This window comes from Drosophila pseudoobscura, chromosome 2, assembly GCF_009870125.1.
Source record: "Drosophila pseudoobscura strain MV-25-SWS-2005 chromosome 2, UCI_Dpse_MV25, whole genome shotgun sequence".
Classification (NCBI taxonomy): Eukaryota; Metazoa; Arthropoda; class Insecta; order Diptera; family Drosophilidae; genus Drosophila; species Drosophila pseudoobscura.
The window spans coordinates 28,682,856-28,710,773 of record NC_046679.1 but is presented as its reverse complement, the minus strand read 5'-3'; the positions used below and the strand labels follow the sequence as shown (position 1 = coordinate 28,710,773).

Below are 27,918 nucleotides of genomic sequence, written 5' to 3'. Positions count from 1 at the left end.
GCCTGTCACATCGTATCACTGCCGGTCCGGTCCCCCCCCTCGGGGCTTCCTTAAAAAGTGCACTCAACATTTCCAAATAATACGCAAAAATTTTCTTCATCAAAGTTGTTGCAAAAGTTTTTGTGCGGTGACATATCATAGAGAGCGAGCAGTGAAAAATATATAGAAAATCAAACTTATTCCCAAACTAATCGAATTGCCATTCTGTTGGTCAAAAGTTTGTTTTTTTTGGCAGGGTAGAGGGAAAACTAACGGCCAACTAAATGTCTGCAAATCAAAGCATATTTTATCGGTGGAAAATCGAATATCTTTTCAGGGGAGAGAGCAGGGGTTTTTGCCCAAAATAAATTTAATATGAAAACAAAGTGACAAAATAACCGAAGAGGCTAGTTTTAGTTGGAAAAACTGTTGCTGCATGCAGGAAAAATGTGTTCGAGTATGAAAATTGTTCGTTTAAATGCAATTTCAATAGCAATCAATTTTCGCCAGTGATAGGGGGAGGGGAGGGGGGCACTTGATGCGATGCTTCATTTGCCTGGCCAAAGAAATTTTATTCCCGTCCGAGATTGTATTTGATATCGGCTTTGGTTTGAATGCATGCGAAATGGATGCTGCCCTGGCGGAAGCAGTATTTCATGTCCATTTCATGTTTAGACAACTTGCCTCATAAATATTTATGAATATTATGATGCAAAAATGCTGCTGCTGCATAATCAAAACGCTGGAGGGCAAAAGAAAACCAACCAAAGACAACAAAAGACGACAGAGGGAGAGAGAGGAAACCCAACGAACCCTGAGCGCAGTGCAATCAAATCAGCCATGATGGGGTGGCCCTTCCTCCTCCCTCCATTCGCATCCCCAGTATCCGCATCCGCATTCGCATCTGCAGCTGAAGTGTGAAAATTATACACCGTTGACAATGAGAGGCAGCATCCTGCAGCCACTAGATCCACAGGAGACGGCATTAACTCCAGTGGATGTCATAAAAGATTCCATGTCTCGCATTTCCTTCTTACTTCAATCGCGGATGCCAGGATTGAGGCAAGCAGGAGAATGAATGGGGCTCCCTACCGCTCCCTACCCCCCCTGGAAACCGCACAGCTGGTCAACATCCAATCTCACAAAATATGCAAAACGATACAAAATTTATGAGCGAATAGTGGGAGCAAACTCCTGGGAAATTGGTTTTCCGTGGAAATTTGTAAGCAAAGAATAAGGTATATTCAAAAAAAAGGCACGTCTTACAGTAGTCAAATAAAATTCGAATAACCCTTTTGAGTTTTCCATTCAATTGTTTTAAACATTAATCCATTTCAATGAAAGTCTTCAGGATAGATCTTTCAGTCCTGTTCAGGCATCCAGTGATCAATGATCGATCAATATTCTACCGAAATGTAGAACATATATTGAGAAGATCATAGACTTTTAGGGCTCAGCCCTATCTGGCACCTGTTCGAATTGAAATACAATGGAATTTCTGTATCTACAGATAGAATATCTTACTTAAAGAATCCCTCTGTCGATTTCAATGCCATAAATATTTATTAAAATTGTGCCTTGAATCTCCCTACCATTCCGTTCTTTTGGTTTCAATTTTCAACCATAAGGTTGCACCCATAAATAGCCACAAAATGTTGGACAATCCCGAGTGGGGAAGGAATGATGGTCCACTCGGATATGTATTCCATTAACCAGGAAGCGACTTTTGTTTTGTCGCCGTCGCTGGTCCTCGCATTGAGGTATTGCCCTGTGCTTGGAGCTCTGTATCCTTGTTCCCCCAGCAGGACTCTGCTGCTGTTGTCCTCCTGTCTCCGGCCTGGCGCTTGCCATTCGTTTTGTGTACGGAAATTTACGATTTACACGTATGCCAAATGCAATGGCAACTGCAAATGGGAATTGGGGACCCAAAGATTGGGAGAACGACGTGCGGCTGGGGGACACTCAATGCCGCCGCTGCTGTTGGGCGATAATGGTTACCATGATGTTGGTGTTGGTGTAACAATTGGTGGAGCAGAGGTATTGTAAAAAGATGCCGTCGCGTTGGTGCCCATAACAATGCAATGGCAAATATAGGAGAGTCGGAGAGGCGGAGAGTGAGCTCTTGTGGCAGCCACAAGTACTTATGTATATGCAACACGCTGAGAGGCTGAACAATTATTGCCAAGGCTGACACACACGCCACAACAAGGCAGCAGAAGGGGGATGGCATTGAAATTCAATTTCATTGTCGTTGGAAGCGAGAGCTCTTCTCCTCATTTTCCCTCCATCTCTTCTCTCTCTCTCTCTCGCTGTGTGTTTCTCTGTGGAGGGTTCTCACTTCTGTTTACACAATCAGCAGCAGTGTTTGCATGGCCAATGCGTTTCTCTTGTATTCTTACTGAATGGTGGCAAATCTGGGGTGAGAGCAAAGGATCTGAAGCAGCAGCAGCAGGAGCAGGAGCAGGAGTAAGGACTCTGCGAAAGCTGGATTAGGTGCAGCAGTGGGGATTGTAGCAGCAACAGAAGACGACACTGGAGTCGGATCTGGCAGCAGTGGCAGAAGGCTTCGGTTTGGAATGCTGCAACTCCTGCCATCGCAGCAGATTTTTGATTTATTGAAACGCACGATACAGGATGCAGGACGCAGGATTTAGGATTTAGGATTCAGGACTCAGGACTTAGGAATGGAAATTCGAAATTTTTGTTTTGTTAGTGTCTCTGTTGCTGTCTCTGTGGCTCTCGGGCCCTAGGGCTCTTTTGTGGCATGCAAATTTGTTCTGCCCCTTTAATCGTTGGGTAAAAGGGTATAATATCCTGTATTTCCTATACTTATATATCTTTATTCAATATCTTAGGTCTCGAGCCTCTGTTATCTTCTTTATCTGTTATCTATCCAACATTCTATCAACTCTCAAAGCGATAGGACACCTGTCCCCATCAGAACTGTCCCAAAAGAAGACTCATGGGAGACTCCTGTGTGCCACAAGGCTTAGGATATACACAGAATTATGAATGCACCACCTAATGACCGATTTCTAACCGATTTAAAGGGTATTTGCCCCTCGAATGTTCGAGAGAAGCAACAAATTCACGCATTTTCTGCCCGGAAAGTGCTCGAAAAGCAATTAAGTGAAAGGCAACAAAGTTAAACCTCACTAAAGGGAATTTAGTTTGTAAATTAAAGATAAATTCTGTCAGAAAATCAGTTTATTGTTGGCCAGAAGATTATTAGCCCTGGCCTGCATGAAAAAACAATAGGCCCAAAGCCACATTGATAAACTCTGGAAAAACCTCAGGAAATGTCCGGAATCCCCCCCTTGTCCATTGGGTTTTTGGGCTTTGATTTCCATTCAATGGCAGACAGAGCCTTCGACTTTCATTTTCCCAAATTCACATGCATGGGGTGTCATTAGGAGCCCGTCCCCGCATGCCACCAAGGTGCACAAATGGCCAACAAAAAGAGGCCAAAACGAGACAAGAAATGGTAAGAAGGGAGGAAATCCCAAAGACTAGAGGAGAATATGTAAATTTATCCCCAGCTTTTGTCTATTTTCCTGGGATATGTTTAGCTTGCTTTTGGTTCCTTGCTTCCAGGTGGCACGATGCGCATCATGATTGTGGCACTTGTTGGGCAGCAGCGTGAAGTGCCAGCTGATGGACCGCAGAATCAATATGCTTTTGAATTTCAGCACTGGAGCAGTATGTTAAGGCAGACAGACAGCCAAGTACGTGACGCCACGTTTCGGTTTCTCTGTTTCTGTTTCTGTCTCTGTTTTCGGTTTCTGTCATTTATTTTGTACCCTAACGCACGCACAGATCCACAGAATATCACATTTGGGAGCAATTGCAAAAGGGGAATGTATGCAATATATATCGTATATGTTTTTCTGGAAGAGCGTAGAGTATTTGAGGGTATTTTGAGTCCCAAAATGCGGCTTTTTGAAGGGGATTTCCACTCAAAGAAGCAAACATTCAGAGCCATCTTTCAAAACTGTGCATTGATCATTCAGAAAGATCATTTTGGTACGCCATATATATCGTATATTTTTCCTGGAAGAGCGTAGAATATTTGAGGGTACTTTGTGCTTCAAAATATCGCTTTTTGAAGGGGATTTATACCCACCTTCAGAGCCATCTCTCAAGACTGTGCATTGATCATTCACAAAGATCATTTTGGTACGCAATATATATCGTATATTTTTCCTGGAAGAGCGTAGAATATTTGAGGGTACTTTGAGCTACAAAATGTAGCTTTTTGAAGGGGATTTATACCCACCTTCAGAGCCATCTCTCAAGACTGTGCATTGATCATTCACAAAGATCATTTTGGTACGCAATATATATCGTATATTTTTCCTGGAAGAGCGTAGAATATTTGAGGGTACTTTGTGCTTCAAAATATCGCTTTTTGAAGGGGATTTTAGCCCAAAGAAGCCCACATTCAGAGCCATCTTTCAAGACTGTGCATTGATCATTTATTTTCCCTTGAAATTGAAGGACATTCCATCTTCGTTGCTTGGTTGTGCCCTCCGCATGGCTCTGCTGGGATGGCCATCCAACATTTGCATAAGAAGTGACTGATGGCAGTCCGAGGGGAGACAGCCGGCACAGGTGAAAGATGAACACACACACACACACACACACACATATATCAAGGGGCAAACTTAATTATATACGAGTATACGGGCACAGTAGGAGGGAGACAAGGAAATCCCCCATGCAGCATCAGCAAGTCCCAAATCCAATAAATAAAAGCAAATGAGAAAAATGCTTGCCACGTTACCGTGACGTCAATGCCACAAGAGTGTGTGTGGTGTGGCGTGTGTGTGTGTGAGTAGAGCCAATGAAAAGTCATCAAAATAATAAGTTAGGGGAATACAAAAAATAAAAATAAATAGGGTAGAACTTATCGGGTAAGGGATTACAAGTTTCTGCCGTAAACTTTATAATGAAAATCTTGTAAAAATCAATGCATTTTGCATCCTTCATTGGCTGCCCAAGTATGCATGCCCCAAGGAGTCGCATGTAAGTTTTATCAACATTTTGATGCCTGGCATTGCATGCAGACTTTACCCTCACTTATCGGCGGGGGCAGAGGCAGGCTAGACAAGGCCAGGGCCTCGTGAGGGGCCGGAACAACTCTCATTCGCCATCAGTCAGCCCCACAGTCAAGACATGCGACCGGCCACAATATTAATGGGTACGCTTCTCTTTTTGGTGCCTGGCGTTCCCGCGGAAAGGTAACAATTATTTACCCCTAAATACAATTAGTTTAAATTTATTTATTTCATTTAAAGCCATACTGGCGCGCTTAGATTGGCCTACAATCCCAGCAATGGCAGTTGGTTTTTCCTGCCCCACGGAAGACCCCAAAATGTTGGCATAAACGTACAGAAGGCCTACTTTGCGCATCAAAGTTTGGGCGGTTTTTCGGGAGTTTGCTTTTCAAATAATATTTGGTTCAATTGTCGGACAGGTTTAATGATATGGGAGAACAAATGATGAACAAATACAATTCGCAAAGTTCATTCAGGCACTTATTGCATATGACGGGTTTCACTGTACTAGGTGTATGTGGCGGGTCCATTAAAGTACCTAAAGATTCGAAAATGTATATCTCCATGCCTATTATAGATTTAACAAACACTTTTTTTGCCATATACGTGACGAATTTTACATTAAGAAAAAGGAAATTATAAATTAAATATAGGATTCCCTGTAAAAATGAACCGATGGGTGGTTGGAGCAGCGATGGACATGCTTCTGCTTTCGTTTCCGCTTTCAAGCCGTGGACAAGCAGGCTGGGGACCGAGAGTGCAAAAACAAAATACACACAGTGTGCATAATGGACTGTTTTGTTGTGGTTTATTGTGGGATTTTATCCCAAATTAAACATAGAGATTTAGAGGATACTTCCGCCTAGGGAAAGGATGGAAAATATCTTAAAGAAAAGTATTTTTGGAGGAGGAAAATACAAGATTCTTTCAGCTGTAAAAGAACATATTTTGCAGTGTTTTGCTATGGTAAGAAACAAAGTCCTTTCTTCTATATATTACACCAAAAAAAAAACCTAAAGACTGTCATTGAATACTGGGCATAAAATCGGTCGAAAGACAGAAAGACAGCCTGCCTCAAAATCAACCACATACATTTATTCGTTTCCAAGAACCTTTTGGTGCACAGATTTTAATATGATGAACAGTAATTCAAATAAAGAACATCCTTTTGATGAATGGTGGCCTGAAATTTGGACACCTAGAAACCCAAGTCCTGTGATGATTAATTAATGATAACAAATGCTGATTCTGCACACATGAATGTCCCTCAAAGGCAAACAGTTGGGCATAAATATTTCCCTTTGATGATGTCGAAATTCATTAGGGGGAAAGTGGCATTCACAGTGTCTTGTCTGGTAATTAAGAGAAAGTTCATTAGTGGCAAATGCGGAATGGAATTTATAGAACTCACATTGATTATGTAAACAATGAACGGTAAATGGCATGCAAAATATGCACAATACCCTGTAATCCTGCTTGAAGGACATGTGTTTAAGGCTTAACTTTTCCGACGAGCCCAGAGATTGCTTTCTTTGAGAAGTTTTCACCGGCAATTAGCTTGCCACCAAAGAAGGATCTTCCATCCATCAGCAACAGGGCCCCCAACCCAGACAATGCCTCCAGCGGGGGGGCCGTGGCGGTGGCGGTGGCGGCACTAAGAGATTTATATTAAAGTGAGAGTAACCCTTATCTAACAAATTGCTTTGGCACTAAGCGACGACCAAAACTAATTAAAATCCTAAACTTTTACCTGAGATAGGACCGACTATCGGGGCAAACTATTCTTATATAAAACGCCTGCCTGCCTGCCTGCCTGCCGTTCGGTTGCCATCGGAACCCTACGACAGACGGGCACAACTTTCCAACGAAGGGCTTTGCCGGCCTGGCCAATTTCGAAGCCAAGCCAAGTTTTTTCTACCATACAAAAAAGTTCTCTCTCTCGCTTTGCAATAATACCAAACAGAGAACAGAAAACAGAAAACAGCAAACTGAAAACGAAACCCAAAAACCCCAACCAAAAACCAAAGCGAAACTATGTAAAGTTTTTAATCATGACTGGGACTGGGCCTGGGCCAAAATCAAAGTCTGACAGCGAGAATAAAACTCGCGACAAGCCAATTAAAATTTACCACAAGGCGGCTTACACGGCGTATGGGGTATGCGTAACAACACGCCTGCCACAAACAACGATTTAGCCAGAGACCAGCACCAGTACCAGTGCCAGTGCCAGTTTCAGTTTATTAAAATTTCATTTACCACTGAAGTGGTAGGGGCAGGGGGCAGGGGGTAGGGGGCTTCGTGGCGTGGAAATTTGTTTTCGCCTCACCAAAAAGTTTGGTTCCGCATATTTATAACCGAAAGTACTTGAAGGGGGTTTACGAAGGGTATATTGGAGTTGTGGTGTGGCATGTAATAGGTTAGAAGATGCTTTTTACTTAAGCCCCATAAGCAATACTCTTCCTCGAGTCGATGGCGATCTGGAATACTATAAAATTTAGAGAAATCAAAACCGAAATCACATCTCAGGGAAGTAAGGTTTGATCCTTTAAAGAGTAGAGAGAAAATGAGTAGCAGCTTTGCCAATTGCGATCCCTAGACAGAGCAAAAACGAGCGAGGGCGAATTCGCTTCCAGGAGAGAGCACATTCGAGAGCGCTAAGCAAGAGCGTGCGAATTCGCTTCCAGGCGAATTCCCAATCACAACAGCGAAAGCGCTAAGAAGATGCGTGCGAAGATCGCTCCCTGGCTCGCAGGAGTGCGCAAAGCAAGAACGAGCGAGGGCGAATTATGGAGAGATCGGCGAAAGAGACGCGAGAGAGCGTCAATCCAGCTCATGATGTCATTATACAAGGTGGCCCGCAATTCGGATCCGATGTTACGCCCAGCACTAGTGAGGACGCATCGATGATGCGTTTGTTTGATGAGCGAGAGAGAGAGAAGAATGAAGTTTGCTGTTGTACTGAAAAGAGAGCATAATTTCATCATGATCAAGCCTTCGACGAAAACGGGAATGATCACAACCCAGACCACGAACGTCGCGACTTTCAAATTCAGTTCCTGTATATTTCTGACCTATAGCTTTTATCGAAATTGACTCGTATTAATAAACAAAGCCCCATATGGATGATAGCATATCTATTTATACAGATTCTGTACCGATTTCCACCGATCTACAAGTAATGATTGGGGTTTTCCATAGCCAAACAAAGATCTCTCTTCACTTTTGGCATCCCTTGACATCTGTCCTTTTGTTAGATCATTTTTCATTTCTTTAACCATTCGCAGGGCATCCAAAAATCCAAGCCCCAGATCGCTTTAAATTCTAATATATTTTGCACTGATTTTCGGAATACTTTTAAACTAGTGGGCTTGAAAATGTGTAGTTGCCGTCTAGCCAACTGTTCAACTGTTCAAAAATTTAGTTTATTTTTACTCCCGGGCTTTCCAACTATTTGGCGTTGGCAAAGTTTTTATGGAAAAACTGAAGGAAGGTGCTTCACATTTTCCCCGTTATGTACTCGAGTCGAGGCTCTGGCAAAAAAAAAGAAAAAGTTTGTGGTGCGCTTTTGAATATCACCGCCTTGCCTGCGGTTGAATAAAGCCCATCCAGCCCTCTGGGATGCTCGTGTGGGGGCGGGGGGTGGGCGGTGTGGATGGAAAACTATCCAAAAATTCAAAGTCTGTCAAATGCAGAGCAGCCCGCGATCCGTGAAAGTTGTTCGAGCTGTAACAGCCATGGAAATTATTCGAGTGAATGGAGGGAGAATTTTGTTGTTCCGCCTTTTGTTTGAAATTTTGTTGAGGAGCAAAATAAATACAACGAAAATCTGAATTGCCTTTTATGAACATTGACTTGGAATAGTTGAAGGATCCAGTGATGAAAATTAATAAATATGCTAATAAAATGAGCTGGAAACTTTTCAGCTTTTTTCCCAAAGGAAGACACAACAATTTTTGTGCAACAAATGAAGTGGAAAATCTGGACAGCAAAAAAGGGAAAGACTTTTTCATTTGTAATCCATTTTCATTAGGTTTCTTTTCGGGCTGTCAATGAAATTCCCCCTTTTTTTCGTGAAGAGCTTTTGCCATTTTCAATCATCCTTTGAGGCATTTCTTATCGAGAAAATTGAAATTAAATTACGGTCCTGTGTGTGTGTGTGTGTGTGTGTGCTGTGGTTCCATTTTCTAGACACAAAAAACTGTCTCTCTGCTGTGATGCGAATGCCTATCCACTGAAGTGTGGAGTGGAGTGGAGTGTTTGTTTCGAACAAAAGACCAAACAAACAAACAAAAAAAGTAACAAAAACAAGAGCTCATATCAAATAATGCACGTTTCCGCTTCCGCTACTGGAAATGCGAGAAATATCGAGACGAAAGACGGAAGACGGAAGAAGGAAGAAGCAGGACGAAGGATGCAGTGGCTTTTTCAAATATTGGCTCAGCGTCTTTTTGGCCTGGCCTGGCCCGGCCCCTGCCAAGTGTTTCAGAATCAACAACTTCAGTGTAAATTGCCTTGGGGCAACATCTTTTGAGTCTCAGCAGCAGCATTCCTTCAACTGCCACATGAGGCAGGACTCTCTCTGTCGTGTGTGTGGGTGGCATTTCCTTCATCAAGACAAACAGTAGAGACAACATTAAGAAATCAACTTTAGACGCCAACGCGCCGCGCCTTTTGTTATGCCTGTTTTTCCGTACTTTGTTTGCTGTTTTTAGTCTCTGTCCCCCTCCCAAAAAAGCCTCCCCGTTCCATAGGAAAGTAAGGGCAAAATCTACAACATAAACATAAAGTTATTATATAAATATAAAGGGGGAAGGGGGAGGAAAACTTTTGCTCCATCGAAGGAAACTTTTGCTCCGGTTTTTGCTCGTTTCGTTCCGGGTGTTATTTTCTTGTCGGTTTCCTTGGTCCGACCATGATGCAGAGGCCTTTGAATTATGCGGCAGATTAAGTCCCAAGTGCAGGCCTCCTGGAGTTTATTTACAGCCCGGAAAAAACCAAAATCTTTCAGCTGGTAATCTGCGAAAATGATGAATGGGGAGGCCAGACCGTACGAAAATTCCTGAATTGTGTTGAAGGGTTCATTAGGGGGTCAGAGAGGATAACCACTGAGATGATGAAAGGACAAGCCTCGGGTTGGGAGGCTGCGTTGCTTGGAAACCAATGAAACGAAGGAAATTTTGTGGCAAAACAGTTTTTAAATCAGAAAAATCGGTTCCAGTTTATCGTAAAAAATTCTTCTATAAAAACTGAGAGATTGAAAATCTGAACGGCTCTCCTTTAAGCCCTGTTCGCTTTGGCAGGGAATTTTCCCCAGCACTGTGGAAATAGATCCACAATTCATTTTTCATCTCCAACATGCGGCACGTGTCTGCAAAAAACTATCATTCTTTTTCGCTTAAACACAACGCTATAAAGTATTCAATTTAAACAAACCAATTTGACAATGCCAAAGGGATGCTATGGGGAAAACACACACACACACACACAGATACAAAATATATAGTTTCCAGATCCAATCCCGATGCATATGCGATTGCGGACGCACGCAGGAAGTGGGGGAGTGGCAGTGGAGTGAAGGGGCGGCAAAGCAACGCAACCGCAGAGAAAACAAAAAGCATTAACCCCAAAAAGAGGGGAGATAGTTTTCGAAGAGCCGAAGATGTAGATACTCTTGCATATTCACTGTTTTTGTGGTAGATACATATATGATATAAGGGTGGAAATTGTATTTTTTTTAAATTAAAATAAATACATTTTTTAAATTAAATATTTAAAGTAAAGAAAATTAAAAATAAATTAAATACCATCCATTTTTAAAGTCAAAATAAATAAATAAAATGGCATAGACAAAAAAATTGGAATACTTTTTTTAAATAAATAAAAAAAAATAAAAAATTTAGTTAGTTAAAAAAAAATTAAATAAAAATAAAATGAAAGAAAAATAAAAAATATAGTAATTTTTTAATATATTATTTAGTAGAGGAATATAAATAAACAAAATATTTGTTCCCCTAAAGACTTCTATATCAATCGATAAGAAATTTCCAAGCCTAATTTCAGTCACTAAAATATCTTCCAAAACTAAGACACACAAAGACGGATCTTTTCAATATCTACTCTGCTTTTCATGAGCTCCAGGAATATAGTACTTGTACAAATTGTTATAGGTATAATCCCTTTTGCTTTGCTGCATTGCAAATCCCCTACCAAAATGATAATACCCATCCATTGGGAAAGGTGTCTGGTGTCTGGCCAAATGCCGACAGTGCTAGACAAAAGCGTGGCATGGCTAAAGCCATTACTCATACGTCATGTGGCACCAGCAAAGGGGAATTCTCGCAATGAAAATACGCAAAAATACAAAATTCATAAAAAGCAAACAAAAGCGCTTGAGGGGTGCTAAAACCAACAACTAGACGAGTACTACAAATATTCTCGTATTGTATATACCTAGACATATTCGAGTATCTGTTCCGCCTTATCTGTGTGTATGTGTGTGTGTGTGTGTGTGTTGTGGCAAGTGGATCAGCGGGCGTGTGGCTGCCACACATCGTTCAATCCTCTCACTGGTGGGATTTGTGGTTTTCGTGCTGGGGTTTTCCTTTACGGTTTCTTCTTTTCGGGTTTTCTTTTCTTTTTCCTATGGCGTGGCATTATTTCTATTCCCCAATTACACGTTGCCCGGACAACTTCTTGATTTTTGCTCCTCTCTAAAGCTCCTGGGAGAGAGTCCTCCCCCCCCCCACTCTTTGGGAGTGCATTATTTAAGCTGTGGGCGTAAGGGCGTGCGGGTTTAGGGGGGGGGGCTGTGCTTACATCTAACTTGCGTTTAACCACAAATTGAATTATCCAACAATTTACAACTGCGTGCTGTGCTCCCTCTCCCTCTCTTTGCCCTGTGCCAAACGACCCTGAACCGTACACTCCTTGGAGACCCGCCTACTTTTTGCCCCTTTTATAAACATCGTCATCTGCGGCAGGGGCGCGGGGCATGCAGAAACTATTGCACCAAAACCATTCAATTCAACACGTTTACAACTCAAGAGCGAACTTCTTTGGGGTTAAGGATGCAGAAAAGACACCAAGGTGGTCTGCACTTTAAATCAAAAAAATGCGATTTCAAGGATCTCAAAGGTAATAAGAGGTAGAGCAACCAAATTTGGTATGCACACTCCTGTTAGAACTCACTATAAAACGTATAACTCACAATTCCGTTCCACCTCTTTTTTTTTAATTTTTGAGTTTCATTTTAAGCAAAAACAATACAAATCAAAAATAATAATTATACAATAAGAATCCAAAATAATAATTATTCAATAAAAAACAAGAATAATAATTATAATAATAATTATTCAATAAAAAAAAAAAATAATAATTATTCAATAAAAATCAAGAATAATAATTATTCAATCAAAATCAAGAATAAAAATCAAAAATAATAATTATTTAACAATAAAAATCAAAAATAATCATTATTTAATAATAAAAATCAAAAATAATAATTTTTCAATAAAACTCAAGAATAATAATTGATCAAAAAAAAATCAAGAATAAAAATCAAAAATAATCATTATTCAATAAAAATCAAAAATAATAATTATATAATGTATATAAAGTATAATTATTATTTTTGATTTTTAAAATGTAGAGTCTCCGCAGCAGCTCACAATGTTTCACCTCGTTGGTTCTAAAAATCTATTAAGTTCGATATTAATTCCTTATAAAAATTGTCAACATTTTTATTTAAAGGTTAGAAGATTCCTCTGTCTGCTCCCTAAAAAAGTCTTACCAAAACTATACGATCCTCTCCACAAAGGATACCGAAACACTTGCCTGTGTTTAAACCAGTTTTTTGTTTTCAAAAATACCATTTATATTTAATTTTCTTCCAAGTTACAAACCTGTAATGAAAAAAAGAGATAAAATAAACGGTTATTCACATGTAAATCAAATATTCATGGGTTAAATCGTGACAGACGTACATTATTCCCATAAGAAACCCCCAAAAGGTGATCAATCAAAGCCCCAAACATATGTCACCGAATAAACCCAATAAAAAATGGAGCAAAAAATACCGTGTGGATAGCGTTTTAGGCATTTACAGCACGTATTGCTACCGAAATCAGCAAAGTAAATAAATAAAATATTTATATGTGTAAGAAGAGCACCCCTGCCCCTCTGGTGGGGACATCTAACCGACGGAACTGTGAGAGAAACGTTTCCTAAATGATTCCTTCCTGGAGGAGAACCTGTCCCTGTCGCAGTCCATCCGTCCGCCTCCTACGTCACGATTCCACCTAATTGCCAAGTATTCATCACACGTGCGTCCATGCGAGTAAACGTGACAGATGCCGCCTGGCCGGGAGGATTCGAAGGATTTTAATCAAAATGCTTGACGGGAAACAAGGAAAAGCGAGACGTTATCTCGCATTCTCGCATCGATTTGGGGCCACTTTTGTTAATGTTTTATGATGGGCTTAAGCAACATTTGTCGCAAGTTTTTTTCTGTTTTTTCCTGTGTGCGCTTTAAACTTTTCCCCACGAAGAAAACCGAAAAGAAAATGCTGCTTATAATTCCCTGTCGCAATCGTAATGCGTTTTTCCTGTTCAATGTTCGGGAAAAACAGACAAAGTAAAAGGAAAGGCAAAAACTGTGGCAGACAAGTGGAGTGGAAATATTTTTTGGCCCAGGAAAGCAGGAGCAAAAGATCCTGCTCCTGCCAGCATTTAGATAAGTTGGCAAAGGAAGAGCTTGAGTTATGGTATCTCTGACCTGGGATGATATCCCTGGCCAACTCTTCTTTCAATGTTTCATAGGTAAGACTTCGAAGAATAATATATTCCAGAGCATAGGCTATATATTTGCCACATTATCGGATAAGCTATAAGCGAGGAAAATTGCCAGCTCTCCCTTTGAGCTCTCCTTGATTTTTAAAAGATAATCCCCGTCTCCGTGTGTGTGTGTGTGGCACTTTGGCTCATTTGATTCACTAAGCGGTTTATCTCGGAGAACGGAGAAAATGAGATGATGTACAGCCAAAAGTGCAAACATTGAGCGTCGCACTAAATCCATTTTTGCCCAACCCTGTTTACGCTGCGTATGAGTAACAAATCAACAGAGCGCAGAGCAGGGCCATCGGAGGACACACATCTAGAGCGTAGAGGATCCCCACCAGGGGCCAGAGACAGAGTGCAACCACAAGCAAAATGCCTGATTGGCAACATAAATCAGAGAGGACAGGTAACGCCACAGTCACCGCTACAGCCGCAGCGCCATGCCATGCCGTGCCACGCCACGACACGCCAGCTGCTCTGCCACTCGACTGACAGACAGCCCACCGACAGTTGCAGTGGCCGCAAAATGGAGCCCATCCTGTGCCCCAAAAAAAGCAAACATGTAAGGATGATACACAAGGCGTAAGAAGACTAGAGAATACCCTGTGCCAGGTAGGGTCCAGGGACTGGAGCACTGTAGCTATGAAAAAGGTGCATAATTTATGATTTAGGATATAATACTTATATATTTGGGGTTTTTTAAGGTGGATTTAAAATTGGTTTGGCCTCCAAGCCTCTGTCTAAAGATCCTGCCTCTCCTTGTGTCCCATATACCCCTCGAAACCCTTGGGCAGAGGGTACTCTTATGGAAAAAGGACAAGCCCATGATGCAGAGATGCCAAGGCACACCTCACACATGGCAGAGCACCGAACGGCGGCCTGGCATAATGAACGCAACTTCGTGACGCGCTTTTTTGGTGGCATGTTGCAGCTGCAACAGCAGCTCCTGGCTCTCTCTCTCTCTCTCTTTACACACAAACACTGAATGACTTCGTTAGCGGCACACAGGGGGGGCCAGGGGGAAACTGTCAAACTTATGCAAAACAGGGACGCACAGAGAGAGGGAGAGGGAGAGAGAGAGACAGATGACAAAGTGTGCCGACAGATAGTGGTATGGGTGTGGGGGCAGGGAAGGAACGAAGGAGTATGCCCTGCAATCCGTGAGAGTTCAATTGAGCAGCAAATTGTCACGGCAAATGTTAAAAAAAGTATATATGTATCTGCGTATCTGCAGATAAAGGCAGGGTGGTAGAGGGGGGTGGTCTATGAACCGACAAAATTGTTAGCACAAATAAATGGCGGCGACTGCAGAAAGTCAAACGTTGCAACGTGAAAACGTTTCAAATTTATTGCTTTCCCCACCACCCCCCCTCCACGACCGGTGTTTGCATGCACTAAAAGTACAGCCCCTCCCCATCGCTATCTGTCTTTCTCTCTTTCGGAGGTTTATGCGGCAGATATGTTCGTGACGTCATTTATGGGTGGAAAGTGTATGGCGTGTGGAAGGGAGAGTCCCTACCTTTGAAGGATTTTTTGGTGGTTTTTCAGATGTTCATAAGCTATGGTACGGTTATAGATTAGAGATGCCAGATACAGGTTTGGATTTATTATTTATTTAGATTTATATTTATTTTGTATTTAAAGGATTTGTATTTTTTTCAATAGATATATCGTAAGAATATCTAGAATAATTTATATATTATAGATACCAGATACAGAAATCCGCCTATAATTTTTTTAGATTATTTATTTCGATTTATATTTGACTCGAAAGATACATCCTAAGAATATCTTCCAGATACCAGATACAGGAATCTGGTTATTCTTTTTTAAGATTATTTATTTCGATTTATATTTATTAGATTTTTATTTGACTCGAAAGATACACCCCAAAAATATCTAGAATAATTTATATATTATAGATACCAGATACAGGAATCCGGCTATTATTTTTTTTAGATTATTTATTTGGATTTATATTAATTAGATTTTCATTTGACTCGAAGGCTACATCCTATGAATATATCTGATATGTTGAAACCTTTACAGATCCCTGCATTCAATCCCTCCTTAGGGATCCTCCCTAAAAAAAAGGTTACCACAATTATCCTCATGAGTTCTACCCAACAGGGACATATTTCATCTAGAAAATGCCTAGGAATACTCCCAAAGGCTGAGTACTACTAAATACTCTTGTAATACTCAAAATCCCAGGACCCACAGCTAGTTATTTCCGTAAATCTCACCTTAATCGGGGTGAAAAAGTAATCTCCCCATCGAAAACCTTTACAAATACAACCTCTTTGTCTTAGTTTTCTTCCAGCTAGTGACTTTGTAGTACTTTTTCTGCCAGTTAGTGACTTGTTTTCAAGGATTTCTTTTGGGCGAAGGAATCAAACGAAAGTAAAGAATGGCAAAAGGAACTTCTTTGAAGTATACAGTCGTTGAAAATTCCTTTTTCGCTTGAAATGTTATCCGAAAGAGTACACAAACTGCTGGCGCAGGTCCTTTTGCAGGAAGGCCACCTGATTTTGCTTTTTGCCTTTTGCTTTTTGCTTTTTGCACTCTCGTCTGTTCGATTACCCAATTCCTCGATTGGCGATTCCGTTCGTACACCTTTTTTGGGCCGCATTCTGTGAACTGATTTGCATTCTGCTGTCGGCTGTCGGGCTGTCGGATGTTGTTTTTTCGCCCCAAAGGAACGGAGGGGGCGGCCTGTAGCCTTTCTAACGAATTTGCTCTGCCTGATGCTGCCTGGCAAATTGAGTTCCTTCGAAAACTTACACATTCGCCAGATGTATTTGCTTTAGTTTTTAGCTTAAGTTTCTATTTATTTATGGGCCCAGGGCGCCCCGCAGGATTTAGTGCTTGTTTGAGGAGTGATTTTGGGTGTGCAAATTAAAATGCAACTCCCCGTCTCCCGTCTCCCCCCTCCTATTTGGGTTAAACAAAGTCTGGTCGGAAAATTAAATGAAAATTTTCCCAAGTGTTCGCATTGGCAAGGATTTGGCATGCCCCAAATGGTGTGGCATTCTCTGGAGTACTTGTGTGGTTCAACAATTAAAACGAAAGAGTGTTCCCCCCACCCCCACCCTCTCGGAAGGGGTATGGAAATGGGTTGTTTGCTCTCTGGTTTTTCCTGGGGGTTTGTCGGTACGTGTGTGCCTGTTCCTCCTCCTCTTTTTTTTTTGGTTTGGAATGTCTGTGAGACAGTGAAACGCAGCTGTGCGTCAACTACATTCCTGACAGGCCTCCCCCCCTCCCCCCACATCCTCCAGCAAGGCCCAAAGGGAATTAGAAATATTTAGAGCGCACAGAAAACCCATTCGCATTCCCCTTTCCCTTCCCCTTCCCCCTTTTCCATCAGCAATTTATATAATGCAAGCCACAAGTCGTTGTGGCAGCCCCAGGAAGAAGAAGAAGATGATGATGGAGCTGGCAATCATTCTAATCGATGGGTTGCACCTCTGCAAGGAGACTGCAAGGAGGCTGAGACGTTATGGCAATCATATTAATCGTTTGATGAATATTTCAACTGATTACTTTTGGGGGTGCCCAAAGAGACGGAAATCATAGCTTTTAATCAACTTAAGGCCCTTCCTCCAGACAGGAAAAGGTTACCTCGCAAGTACCTATCCCTCCCCCATAAAAATCAATCAAATGAGCATATCTATCCATATCCTTGACCTTTTTTTTGGGGGGGTACTTGAAACTTTCTCTTTTCTCTATTAAAATGTGGAATCCCCCACCCAGAGAGTAAATATGCTTGAGGAAAAGCCAAAAAGAAAAGCTATTTTGGGAGGGGATAAGGAAATTCAATATGCTCTCGGGATAAAGCCCAAGGAATACTATAAAATTTGCCTGATAATCCAATAAAGTCAACGACAAGCATGAAGTGCCACAGCCACTGCCACTTGAGTAACAACTTCATTGATACGCAAGCCACAAGAGCCGCCAAGCCACAGGAAGGGGGGGCAGCATGGACACACACACACACACACACACACACGACAGGGAGTAGCGGTGGCAACGCTTATGACAAAACCAGATGGAAGTTAAACCGCATTTATGTATAAGGCGTGCCTCCGCCCTCCAAGCGGCAGTGCCCGTCTCTGGGAGAGGAGGGAGGAGGGAGTAGTCCTGGCAGCAGGAGGAGTAGTCCTGGGAGTAGGGAGTCGGGAGTCTCCTCTCAATGTCTGTCTTGTTGACATTAGATTGTGTTTAAAGTGGTTACGCATACACACTAACTAACACACACGCCCCTTGCCGGATGCCACATGCCGCATGGCGCATGCCACATGCATATACACACGTATATTGTATATGTATTGCCTCTAAAATTGTCAACTTATACATATTTATGCAATGTCGGTGTTGCCTCTTGCCGCTTCGGGGATCATATGCCACATTGTCGCATACTTTGTGGCCGGGGTGTGAGTGTGCGTGTGTGAGTGTGCGTGTGTGTGTGCCTTTGACAATTGTTTGCTAATGTCCTTGAGCCTCCTCTGTTTGATAGGAAACGGAAGTCAGAACGGATACGGGTGGTTCCAGCGGATGTCTAAATGACATTTACTCAATTTGCGCGCAATTGATTTTTTTTCTTTTTCTTTTGCACAACAAAAAAGTAACAACAAGAACCTAAGAAATAAAATAAATACGTGACTTTTTGGGGATATCAAAATATATAAATTGAGCAGCGAAAGCAGCAAACGATGGAAGTAATCGTAAAAAAAGGGAACAGGAATGTAAATGCCTGAAAGCTTAGATACCCTGAAAAGCCTAGGAGTCACTGCCTGAAGGCTTAGGTGCCCTTAAAGGCCTAGCATTCACACATAGTTGAAGTATATCTGTATACATCCTGGTATATATGACATAGTCAGACAATTTGGGTACAATTCGACGGATAAAGAGGTGATTTTTGAGTGTTTGGTTAAAATCTCTCTGAAAAGTGTTACCAGATAGATTAAATGTTAGGGAGATCACAGTTAGAAGATTATATGTGAGAGTGAAACGATGTTATTACTGGAATGTACTTTTATATCATTATTTCTCCGAGCAAGACTTCCTTTGACTTCTATGATAAGAAATATTCAAGAATTGGGAATATCGAGCATCGATCTCCATCATTTGTTCAGTGCCTGTATATTCGGTATTTTTCTAGTGTGGCCTTACATTAATGGATTGTAAATATAAACTAGGGATGAAGTACCATATATAGATCGATTTTTATTTGATTAATTTTAAGAAACAAAGAAAAATAAACAATGTGCCCAGAAAATCTTCTTATTCGCAACTAAAGGATATAGTATTTATCCGATTCTAGTGCTTCCCATGAGCCATAAGAAGCATCAGTTTTAGTTTTAGCTAAATATATTTTCAATCAAGGGAAAAGATTCTTAAAGTTGTAAAATTTTCTTAAGAATTAATAAATATAATTAAAAAAAAAAAAGAAATATAAATTAATAAATATAAAATATAATATATAATATAAATTAAATAATAAATGAAAATAATACAAAACAGCAGCTTTATCTATTTTTTCTTAAGAAGTAAAAAATAAAAGATATAAATAATAGAAAAGAAAAGCTGTATTTGTATTTTCTTTAAAATTAATAACTATGACTACAAGAAATATAAATAATAAACAGATACAAACCCCAAAAAAAGGGTTATTTTCCACCCTAAAAATCAGAAATCCTTCAAAAATCCGCATACCCTTACTAAGAGTAGAACATAAAAAGGGCAAACCCCATTGAACCCCCCCTAATTGCCTGCCCGGCTTTCCCTTTTTCCCACCCCACGCTGCATGGACTTTTCACAATTTTTCCAGGCTCTCTTGGTTTTTCTATCCCGCAATATGTTGGCACTGGGCGCAGGAGTGGGGGCGGCTGGAATTAGGAGAGTGGGTGTGGCAAATGGGAAAGTGTGGGATGTGGTGGTTGCTTGGCTTGGGCTTGGGCTTGGAAGCCAGCCGAACGGCTGATTGTAGTCGATATAATCGCACATTATTGACACATTATTCTAGTGCCACTTGCCCCCAAACACTTGAGTGGCACAAGGAAAGTTAAGACTCCCACTTACACTCCTTTTTAGCCGCTCTTTGCTCTCCTTCTCTTTCCCTTTTTCATTTAGTTCATTTCTCTGGTATTCCTTTTTTCTGGGCCTTTTTTCTTTTATTTATTTTCCATTGTCCTTTTTTTGTGGCATTTTTCTTTTATTAAATATTTTAATTCCATTTTGAAAATGATTTATGGTAAATATTTGATCAGACATATGTTTTACAGCCGCTGGTCATTAATTATAATTACGGAAAAGGTGTAAAAATATGTTTTAAAAGGGTATACGGGGCATGCAAGGCGGTTTGCAAGGGGTAATAATACAGAAAATAAAACACAGACAAAACCAAAGAGGATATTTTTCCAGGGTATCTTTCCCCAAACAAAAAAGCACATACTTTTTTTATATCTTTTACATTTTGTAATTAATTAAATGAATTGCACTTTTCGATGGCCTGTAAAATAATGTGATGTGGCAATTAATGTGCCATAAATCAATTGCTGGAACGTGTTAATTAATGTGTCGCTTTTTAAATGCAAAAAAGGAAGAAGAAAAATATTCCAAAAATATTAATAAATGATGGTGAATGGTATAAAATGTCTCTGCTGCTGTTGGACCCCGAAAAAGCAAAAGAAATTGAATTTTTATCGGAAAAAACTAGGCTTCTGGGGGCCTTCTGGAGTGCTAGAATCGATGTTCGATTCAATGAACAAGAAAAACGTAATCAATACACAAACAGACATGCATATAAGTACACACACGTATGCAGCATAAACTGCCAGTCTCGGCCAGGGGGGCGGGACACCCCCCCCTGGATACCCCCTACGTGACCCAGTTGGCAGGCACCACAGCAGAGGCGATGTTCCTCCATTTAGGAAAAACTATTTACGAGTACGTATGCAAAATAGCCATAAAGTATCAAAATATTTCCAACACTTTTATTTTTTGGGGATCTGCTGCATACGTAAATAACCCAATAACAGGGGGTGGGAGGGGGAGGGGAAACGATAACCAACCAAACGAAACGAAACGAAACGTAATGAAATTGAAATTGAGAAAGCTCCTGGCTTGACCTCTGACCCAAGCAATTTTCCAAGGCACCAGCAGCAGCACATAAATCCATAATCGTATGGAATGGCAGGGCAGCCATAAAAAAATCAACAGAAGGGAAAGTATTTGGGTTTTTTTCCAATTTATAAAAAATTGAAACGGTTTATACCCTTTGGGAATTGTAGAAGATTTTCTATAATTTTATATTGAGAAATTTTTATACTTCCTTGAGATTTAGGAAGGGGTACTTCTTTCTCTTAAAAGTCAAACCATTTTCCATAGGATATTTGCAATGAATTTTGTGGATTTTCATTGAATGAATCACCAAATATAAATCAAGAAATACCACTAATCTTTTCCAGATTTAACCTATTTTTCTTTAACTAAACGACTCATATTTATATACCCTATAAAGTCGCCTAAGACCCATACTGTGATGCTCTTGAGAGCTCCATAAATCAGAGGCACAGCTCATAATATTGATTAGCCTTGGCCAAAAAGGTACACGTATTGGAAATGCTTTATTTCAAATGCCAGACCCTCAATAAAAATCACTTTGTCAGACCCACATAAAAAACGCTGACCTTTCCAAAATATTCCCACTTTTTATTGGCATTTATGGGTAATATTCGTTTGAGCTTTTTGCCAAACTTTACACTCAATTACACTCAGGCCCAAAGGAGATCTAATGCGACAGATGAAGATAAGTTTTACGAGCTTTCAATACTTTGACATAATTTTTCGGGGCACAGCCTCTGGAGTTCCTCTGTCTAGTTCCTACCATAGAAAATATGAATATTTAAATTTTTATTGCTTGTGCATTTAATTGCTTTTAGTTTTAATTGCTGCCAATCTGCCTTTTTGGGGATTTTCTACTCCTAGTGTGTGTGTGTGTGTGTGTGAGTGTGAGTGGATTATGTGTGGCAGTGGTAGTGGCATCCTTTCAAAGGATCATTTTAATGGAATTATATGAGCCCTGGGGGGGCAAAAGGCGCTTTTAAGTGGAAAATCTTCCAACATAATTGACTGCCTTTTGGGAAATTACAAAGTAATTGAAGTTTTCCCTGCGTTTTAGAGAACTTTATTCCATGTTTAATAATTCAGTGTAGAAGTGGAGGCAGGACACCCCCTTTAATCTACTTTACAGGCTTCAATTGTCACTTGTTTTCTGGCATTATCCTTGCCAGAGATCAGGTCTCCCTGTGAGCCCCATTTCAGATGCAAATCCTCGACTTATTTGTTATATTAAAAACCTTTTTCAGCGCTTTCTCTCTTTACATAAATCAAGCCAAAAAAACATTAAATTATGCACACAAAATGGCAGACAAATCCCCGGGACAAAAGGATGCCACGTTAGCGTAAGCGAAAAGCAGGATCCAGGACTCAGTACTCAGGACTCGGGACGGAGAGAAAAAGAGCGCACAATTATGTGTTTAATGCATAAATCAAAAACTCATTTAAAATGAAATCATGGGGCATTCAACAAATCACAACACAGAAAGCAATTATATGACGAACAGAGCGGAGCAAAACATTCTAAAAGGATATACAAAAAAAAAAAGGATATACATATTAAAAAGAAAATAAATTGAAAGCCTGGAGACCGTGGGAGACCGGGCAGGGGCAGGGGCAGGGAGAGAGCAGCTATTAAAAGTAATGCAACAAACAACACAGACACATCATAATTTATAAAAGGGGGAGTGGAAGATGATTCCCAGGCAGGCATATTACAAGTCCTGTCCCTGTCCCTGTCCCTGCCCCTGTCCTACAGGACTCCCGTCAGCATGTCAACTGTCGTCGTCGTCGTCGTCGTTGGGTGATGTGGCTGGGCTGCCACACATGAATGTCAGACACTTCAATGGCACCTCCGACGGGCGAAGGCAACGACAAAAGCCAGCCCCAGCGCCAGTTGCAGTTCCAGTGGCAGGAAGTGAATGGAGCACTCGACAATGCAGGCAACTTCAACGTCTGGCGACTGGAGAGGGTGCGTGCCAATGCTGCTCCCCCTCATGATGCTGACGATGATGATGATGACGATGATGGGAGAGTTGGGGCATAGGCAAGATGTGGGCTGGGCTTCTATCACCAATTTTCGCCTGGAAAAAGTGCTTATATTTACGATACGTTTTATGCCGATGGTAAAAATTGCCATTCACACTGGAAGCTTCGATTTTTTACAAAAAATGTATTTATATATTTTCTTTGTCGCTGACTTCTTGTTTAATTATTTAAAAAATTACTATTGAGACTTCATGTTTGTCACCGATAGTAAATAGTGCCATTCGCATAGGTGTTTGCCCACAAATCCCACCGATTTGTTTTGTATCACAAAATTCTTGGCGAATTAACGAAAGTTCTGACAGAAAACATTCATCACCGATGTTAAATTTTGCCATTCACACTTTTTGCATCGGTTTTTACGCACAAATACATTATTAGCATCGGCTTTTGCGCACAAATCCAACCAATTTGTTTTGTATCACCAAATACTCTGCGAATTAACTAAAATACTGTCACGAAACATTTATCACCGAGGTTAAATTTTGCCATTCAGACTTTTCGCAACGATTTGTACACACAAATCTAGTCGCAGAACACAAGCCGACAAAATGAACAGCAAAAGCCGTTTAATGCCTTTTGTAAACTTGCCATTCACACTTTTTGCATTCGTAAAATCATTGGAATTTTGTTGAAACTTTGTTAAAGACTAGAAACAATATTTCATAACACAACAAACGAATAATTATCTTTAACCAAAGAATAAACCTGCTAGAATTTTATTACAATTTTTTTAATGATAAATCTTATAATGTCGGTGAAAAACTTAACGTCTATTGGCATCTTTCAACATTACTTGACACGCCGCAGAGAGCAGAGTGTGCTGCTGTTGTGACTATCTTTGGATAATACTTTTGTTCAAAACATATCAAAGAGCTTGGCAGTTCAAACAATGGAGTTGGGCAAGGACCCAGTTAAGGGTCTCCTTTTGGCCTCTTTTCAGTGCATTTGGCTCTAGTGTGTCTAGTGGGTGTGTGACAAGTAGTTGGCTTCATTTCAAAGAGAGCTGCTGCCAAAGTTGAGCAATTTTAAGTGGAACAAGTCCAGAGTTCGAGTGGGCAAAAAATGCAAAAACTCCATTCACAAAGCCACATTTCAATTGCTTTTTTTTAAGTTATTTTTTGTATGAAACAAATCCAATTTATCATCGGCTGCCAGGCAACAGGATCAATAGAAAAATGCAACATAATCGCACATCGAACAGACAGATTTATATGCAGATGAGTGCTTGTAGAGAAAGGTTATTTGTTCACCGACGAGTCCACAATATCCCCATTCTAAGCCAATAGTGCAACACATTCAATAATATTATTTCAATTGAAATACACAACAATGCGAGTACGAGTACGGGTACGAGTACGGGTACGAGTGTGTAATGCATTTTCGTCCACTCACTCTCTCACACTGTATCTCTATCGCTTTTTGTGTCTGTCTGTTTGTTTATGGTATTTGAAAAAAGGTTTTAACACAACACCATTGCCCCTCATGGCTGCATCGTGTGAGTACTGTAAGCTCTACATTTTAAGAGCTTTAGCCATGTTTGATATTGATATGTGCTCGTATTTCTTCTTTTTTTTTGCAATTGAGAGCACATTCCTTTCTGTTCTCCCCCAACTCAAAGTTTCAACAGAGATAATCGCTGGCCATAATTCATAACCATAAAATATCAATTTTTCGGTCTACAGTTTTCGTGTGGGGCGTCGTGTTATCAACGCAGAATAAATTTAAATCTTTGCCAGAAGCAGCAGCAGTTGCCGGAAGTAGGGGGGAAAGAGACCCAAAAGAAATTTCACAGAAGTGACATCACCATCAGCATCATGCCAGACAGGCGGACGGCAGGATGGAGCAGACGGACGGGAGCGTGTATCGAGGACAAGTGACAGATATAACGGCAGCAGTTACATTGACAACAAGAAAAGGATGTGCGGCGATCAAGGACCGCAACGGTAAGCACACTATGCCAGGATTTGGATAAATATAGCCCTGTTTCAGCAGAAAACTAGGGGGTAAAATGTTTTTCGATGGAGAAATGTTCCCATAAGTGAAAGGATACATTTATTTAAAAAAAATCATTGGCGGTATTGGAAGACATCGCCCATTGTAAGTCGAGCACCACGAGCGACTGTAGTTTTAATTTCAAATAAAAAAATTATATCTAATTAAATAAATTTTAAATAATTTGTAGATAGCAATTTTTATTTAAGCCTTAAACCAGTACGGTTTCTGGGGTTTTCGATAAAATATATCAAATCTACATATATATTCTTAGGAAAGAAATACCAGTGCCGTCATTGAAAAAAAAAATAAAATAAAATAAAAAAATAAAATAAAATAAAAATATAAAATATAAAAAAAAACTAAAAATATTCACATTAAAATTTATATTAAAAAAATTAATCTTGATTTATATAAGTAAATATTTAAAACTAAAAATCAATGTATATTTCTTAGACTAAAATAAACTTTGTGACTAGTGGTTTAAATTTAATTAAATCGAAATTTAATTTAAAATAAATTTGTGATGTACTAAAATTAAATATATATCGAAAATTTGTCTTTAAAAAACTCTATGCCCTTTGGCAGAGTATTCCCTATAACAGCCAGAACAACAAGCACTTCAGTACATCATCAGGAGGTGGTCTATATATGTGATTCAAGTGTGGTGGATGCGTGCTGGGGCAACAGCTGGGGGGGGGGGGGGGGGAGAAGCCAGCAGCCCCAGCAACAACGACAGCGACAGCAGCATATGCCCGACAATAAAAATTTATGCCTGATTGAAGTTTTGAAGATTGTGATTTTTCACTCGCTGGCGCTTGGGCTGTGCCAGTGATCCAAACACATCCCCCCTGAAACAACAAAAGAAGGGGTTGGCAACTCGGGATGAATTATTCATAAAGGGGAAAATCATCTTAAAGTTGATTTTTCATAACCGGTGGCCGCCCCCCTCCCCGCAAGGGGAAAAGGGTATTCGAGTGTGTATGGTATGTTGGGGTGAGAGAAATACTTTGGTATTCATCGGTTTAATTGTTTTGAAAACGAAAGACAAAATAAAACCTATTTTTCTGCAAAATATTTTCATATGTACCCCCCAGTCATGGCACAAAAGAACCATCTGTGATTGCAATGCAGAACCATTTGAATGCCTCATTTTTGTGTTTTTGTTTTTGTTTCTGCCTCAATCTGCATTGCGGCACACAATGGAAGAAGAGGAAATGCGGCGGCGGCGGCGGCGAGAACATTTCATAAAATATGCAACAAGGCAAACGATATTAAATCATTATCAGAGGCAGAACAGAAACAGAAACAGAAACAGGAGCAGTCGCAGTAGCAGTAACAGCCGAAGGACATCAGGCTCTGACAGTTACAAAACATTTTACAAGCCATTCCATAGGGCAAAACAACCCAGAGAGACACAGAGAGAGAGAGAGAGAGGGACAGAGTGCAAGTAGACAGGCAACAAAATCGTGCAAATGATGTTGAAAGGATAGAGAGGAGTCAGCCAGGAGACACCATTCCCCATCCGCAAAGTCAACGATAAAGTTGTCATAGTGTGAGACAAACAATTCATCAGCGTCAATGTGATAAATTATATTTCCACCGCACTGGAAATTGCTTGAAATTTTTTATTCCGAAGAGGATTAAGACAGAGGGGAGAGCAGAAACGTCTATATATATATATCGAAAAGTAGCACATGATAAATTAGTTGATTCAATTGAATTATAAACATCAGCCCAGGCAGCAGCAGCCGGGAGACCCAGACAGCGTCTGACATTAAGCATACGCAGGGGTGAACATTTGACGAGAGCAAAGGAAGAGAAAATGGCAGTGGAAAGAAGTTTAAAGTTTGAGTACAGCTTTAAGCAGAGCAAGGTCTATTTTGAATCATTAATCAAGTCTTTAAGCAAATAAAGACAATGATCGAATAAGAAATCTGGCAATATTTGTATTTAATTTATGCTAATTTTCAGACATACCTCGCCGCAAAATAGAGGCTTATGACCATTAAGAAAGATTTATATCATTCAAATTAAACAAATATAGTATGTATGAGAAGCCAATGACAACAGACAGCACACAAAATGCCGCAAACAGCCGTGCAATTAAAATTCAAATGACCATCGGAGCCCGAAGAGTGACCGCAGAAACCAAAGGCGAATGATGTCAAAAGTGGTGCTTGCAACCTCCTCTGTCCATCCCCTAATTGGATTATATGTATGGCCTTCGTTCAACGTCCTTCTCGGGTGTTTATTGTGGTTATATTCCGTTTTAATGGCAATCTCCCTGGCCTTTTTTTTTTATTTATTTTGCGGCTGTAAAAAGTCTCTGCTGTTGCGGTCACCCTCTAATGCGTTTCGTTTCGAAGCTAAGATTTTAATTTGATGCATAAATAATGGGGAAAGAAACTGAAGAATGTATTTATTTATTGCTTGATTTTATTGTAATGCCTCGGGATGACTTAAGGGATTTGTAATTTGTGAGGACAGGCAATTGTTTAAGCCAGATAAATTTAGTCTCCTGCGATTTGCTGAGATTTTCGATGGAGAGAATAGTGCATAGTGTGAATGGCAAATTTTACGGACGTTTAAGCACCCAAGCAATTGTGTGAATGGCAAAATTTACCGACAGCCAATCAGTGGAAATGGTAGTGCGTGTAACATCGGGTTTATGGGCCATAAGTCAAAGACACTACTGCATATAGTCGGATAATTAAGCTTCAACCGACAACACCGTGAATGACAGACGGAGGCGGTGCCAGACACCGTCTGTGTGCTGCAGGCGATGTCTGATGTTGATGTCGCGTTTTGCGGCAGGTCCAACTAACTAACTAAATGGCTGGATGAGTGCCTAACCAGGAGGCAGGGCCACACAACTGACACACTA

The 27,918-nt window shown here is 40.5% G+C and overlaps 1 protein-coding gene and 2 long non-coding RNA genes across 3 annotated transcripts in view; 1 reads left to right on the top strand and 2 right to left on the bottom strand.

The window, feature by feature from the left end:
- Positions 1-27,918, bottom strand: part of Hs6st (heparan sulfate 6-O-sulfotransferase) — a 108,779-nt gene that overhangs the window by 23,918 nt on the left and 56,943 nt on the right. The gene's annotated exons all lie outside the window — the stretch shown is intronic.
- Positions 5,110-5,524, top strand: LOC4803077 (uncharacterized). The gene is made up of 2 exons (XR_004470684.1): positions 5,110-5,219; positions 5,277-5,524. It is a non-coding gene; the product is annotated as an uncharacterized lncRNA (long non-coding RNA).
- LOC26533144 (uncharacterized) lies at positions 6,111-7,037 on the bottom strand. Its single transcript, XR_001451965.2, has 3 exons — positions 6,787-7,037; positions 6,448-6,690; positions 6,111-6,388 (listed from the first exon to the last, which is right to left on the bottom strand). It is a non-coding gene; the product is annotated as an uncharacterized lncRNA (long non-coding RNA).